The 4,176-nt window shown below is 38.5% G+C and overlaps 1 protein-coding gene and 1 non-coding gene across 2 annotated transcripts in view; both read left to right on the top strand.

The window, feature by feature from the left end:
* The window catches only part of rcor2 (REST corepressor 2), a 21,614-nt gene extending 21,021 nt beyond the window's left edge, over positions 1-593 (top strand). Inside the window, exon 14 of the mRNA XM_034676387.1 lies at positions 1-593. This exon is cut by the window's left edge and continues 2,237 nt beyond it. The gene's annotated coding sequence lies outside the window, so the exon portion shown is untranslated.
* Positions 594-3,139: 2,546 nt separating this feature from the next.
* On the top strand, positions 3,140-3,221 carry trnal-aag. The gene has a single exon. It is a non-coding gene; the product is annotated as a tRNA-Leu (tRNA).
* Positions 3,222-4,176: the final 955 nt, after the last annotated feature.

Genomic DNA, 4,176 nt, shown 5'->3' with positions numbered 1-4,176 from the left:
GTGGCAGTTTTTTTTTTCTTGGCAGTCTTTTTTTCAGGCACAGGAGGAGGTGTAAGAGGTTAAAGGGCTTCTGGAAAAACTGTGTTAGTCAATGACCTGTCAGCAAGTGTTGTGTTGTGTCTCAATCCAGTCTCCACCTCTGAAACATCTCATTAGCTAACGCAGGCAACTGAACAATCCTCTGCTGGGTGTTTTTTTCTTTGTGGTATCATCCGGCAGCCCCAGCCTTTTCCTCTGTTCGTAGTCTCTCTCTGTGTTTTGCTGCCTTTTTCATCAGATGTGGAATCACACCTCATGTGTTAACTGTGTTCGGTGCTTCTCCATTTCTACTGTCCTACATCGCCTTCTTTTGTTAGCGGAGGCCTTCAGCGTTCAGATTCACACAGCACTGAGCAAGAACCAGAGCGGCCCATCACTGTTTGGCTTTAAAGCGGCTTGCCTTTTTGACTTTGCCTGGACTTGTTTTCTTACATTTGTCTCTTCCTCCAAAAACTGCTTGTGTGTACTGTATGTGAGAAGTTGTTTACATTGTGGAAACTGAACTGTTTGTGTTTGAGAAATGTTTTTTCTAGAATAAAGAAATTACCAAATAATGCAGTCTTGGTGTTATTCTATAGAAATGTATCTCCATGCACAGTTTGAGACTCAAAGAAGTTAGTCCTCCACAGAATGAAGAAGAACTTGGACAAAAAAAAGCCTCTCTAATTGTGTGTTAACAACCGATTTGTTTGCGCTTCGTGTGCACATCATCTGTTTCCAAACACTAAGCCCTATCCAAACACCATCTGTTGACTCCCATCAGGTTTGGCCACCTGCAGCTTCCACATTCCTGAGCAGCACCAGGGACCAGCTCAGTGCTGAGCTTACCTGTGCACAAAAGGCCTGCACAGACTTGAGAGAAAAAACCCTGCAGTGGACAGAAATGGAACAGCTTCAAAGCATAATGTGAACAAAGATTTACTCCAGCTCAAAGAACCTGAAATGTCTAACCAGTGTGAAGTGACTTATTAGTTTTAAGAGCACCGAAACAAGGATAATATATTGACATGGTATATTTTTCTGAATCAGCTTCCATTAACAGTGATCCAATTTGAGACTTATCCCTTATGTTGGAGCATCAAATTACATGCCAGGAAATAGACCAGACCACCTGAATGTGCAAGGGCTAGGCAATAAGGTAGGTCTGAAATGACAGCAGTGTATTCTAATAAAGAACAATACTGTTAAATCAACTACGTGGGCACCTGCCTCAAAACCTTAAGAGCCTTAAAGAATCCCAAATATCTCCAGTATTGGGATCAATTGTATATGCAATAAAAAAATAGCATCCTTTAGCCCCTCTTTATGTGCTAATTATGAGGCCCACTCTTTCAGATGGGGGTAAAAAATGTTCTTCAGTGACCTCTATTATATTATATCTAAACTTGTTCTAACCCTGTCAGAGCACCTGGTAAAGGAGGTATTGTGTCATATAGGTTTTGATTTGTCTGGACAAAGTATGAAGTTAAAAGTTAAAGCCTCCAGTCTGAACATGGGAGTGACTGTGCTGTAACACGGCTGGTGTGTGTGGAGGTCTGCTGCCAGACTGTCTTGTACATTTTGGGTGGTTTGGAAAAATCAAGCGCTGCATTACGAACAGAGCAAATCCAATGTTTCATATCACCACCTAGTGGTCATTTTGATGAACTGCTTTCGAGGTAATAAAAACTTCCAGGATTGTGTTGAAGCAAACCTTTGGATAATAACTGGAAAGAAACACAAATAGGACATTTTATGTAGCTTCTACAGGAAACCCTAAAAGTCCTACATTGAAAACTTATGGTTTTGGAAGTACTCATAAAGTTATATTTAAATACAGCTCAAGTGGATGTCTAGCGACACATTAGTGAAAGTTAAAGCTACTCCTCAGGGCCTTGATATTTGTGAAAATATTCAGTTATTCAGCTTTCGTACATTAATTTTGGATATTCATGGATATCATTATTCATTAAAAAAAAGCATTGTTAATGATTTTTTGTACATTAGCATATAAAACATTGACATCCAATGGATGGAAGATAGATAATTCTAACTATTCTGCGCTTCTGTATATACTTTATTTTTATTTTATTTTATTCTATTTGAGCTTTAATTTATTTGTATTCTATTCATATTTATATATTTTTCTATTCTATCTCTCTATGAATATTTAGACTACTATACCATCTGTAGTAGCCATTAGTCATAAAAAAACTCAAAGAAAAATCAAAGTATCAAACTTTAACTAAACTTAATCAATGGGTCACTGATGCACCGTGGGGATGTGATGTACGAATGCAGGCAAAAGTTCAGCGATTTCCAATGGTTTATTTTGATCGCAAGTGAGCAAACAAAAGGAACAAAGAAAATCACGGCTCCTGCTGCCTCTCTTACGCTGGTAAAAAAGACAGGCCCACGCTGGCCTTCTGCTACCTGCCTATCTAAATAACTTCAGGTTCCCAAACTTCCTAATTACCAAACAAACAAAAGAAATACTAAATATACAAAAAATCTAAATATACTAAAAAATGACTAGCTAAAAATACATCCAAAAATCTAACTTAAATTACCTATAAAAAGAAGGGTTTGGATAAATCTAACAACTAATACTTCTTATTAATTCTAAAATAAATAAACAACTAAATACAAAAATAAACAAATAGCGCCAACAACATCCTTATAAACACAGAGTTTAAACATTCTCACCTCATTGAAAGTTTCCTTAGTTTGTGAGATTTTATAGGGAGACAAATATCGGTGTGAAATTCGACTAGTTATGATAAAATGTAGCGTACCATATAGTTTGGCTTCTATAAGTAAATACTTTATCAAGACTTGCAAGTGTGAGACATCATTCAATAAAACACAATCCTTGCTGCTATTAACCCTTTTTTATGTTTAGTTCTATGAGGGAAATTAATCTATGAATCAAAGGGCAAAAGGTTATGGCCCAGCAGTAGAGAACCTCCTCCTCTTCCCCTGCTCTCCCCTGTTGAGCCCTCTCAGGGTCTGTCGTCACTTTCCAAACAAGGAAACCGTATTCGCGCTATAGCAGTGATGCATTCAAATGCTGTCGGAAATTAGGGACTTGAAAGTTTTGACGGACACCGCACTTCAGAACGGTAGCGTGGCCGAGCGGTCTAAGGCGCTGGATTAAGGCTCCAGTCTCTTCGGGGGCGTGGGTTCGAATCCCACCGCTGCCAGAAAGCTTTTCTATGAAGACAGGGGGATAAATGCATTTGGGATATCCTGTGCAAACAACATAGTCATAACGTCATACCAGAATCTCAACCATGAGAACTAGAACCTTCTCTGGGATGTTCCTCATTAACTAAGGTGTGTTGGCTTGATTGGTGCTGTTTTCAAGGCAGCTGTAAGAAATGTGCCGCCTGGTTTATATAATGATCCAATGATTCTAATCATAGCAAAATACAGGGATTGTGTCTGAGTGGGCAATATTGTTCAGATATGTATACATCATGGTATACATACACGAAAATAGACATGGAAAAGTTGAAAAGAAAATAACAATACAGTTTAACTTTTGTAGGAAAAAATGAATTATGGAGAAGACAGTGCAAAAAAGTTTCTTGTACAAATACATATGAAAGGTTGATATTAAAAAACAGAACTTCTTCACATACAGTGCTTTGTACAGCAGACATAGTATTGTGAGTCTAGATGTGTGAGCAAGGGTTTCTCCTGATGTCTGTGGGAATTTTCATAGTTTCAAACATGATGAGTTTCAGGTTGTTTTCTCTTTTCCTGATCTTATGTCAATATGCAGAGTAGTCCACTGACAGTTGTGCCATCCCTAAAGTTCATGAATTGGGCTAAGAGTAGAGGGGAGAGCACACATCCCAAAGGTGTGCCAGTGCCAAATTTCTGGATGGTGGATGTGATATTTCCCACCCTCATACTGCCCCCTGTCAGTCAGAATGTAAACTTAAATTCTATGAATAGAATTTTTCACGAGTAATTGCTTTATTATGGTCTATTGCATGGTGGCCTTGAGGGGCGAAACACAACAATGTTTCATAAAACTCGTTAACATGTTGCCTATTCTCAACACCACCGGGCTTCTTCATTCCACGATTTGGATATTGTACTTTTAAAGCACAGTTCAGTGTGAGGAAAGTTTTTCCCCACTGGAATTTG

Source organism: Notolabrus celidotus, chromosome 23 (assembly GCF_009762535.1).
Source record: "Notolabrus celidotus isolate fNotCel1 chromosome 23, fNotCel1.pri, whole genome shotgun sequence".
NCBI classification, from domain to species: Eukaryota; Metazoa; Chordata; class Actinopteri; order Labriformes; family Labridae; genus Notolabrus; species Notolabrus celidotus.
This window is presented reverse-complemented; position numbering and strand designations above follow the sequence as displayed.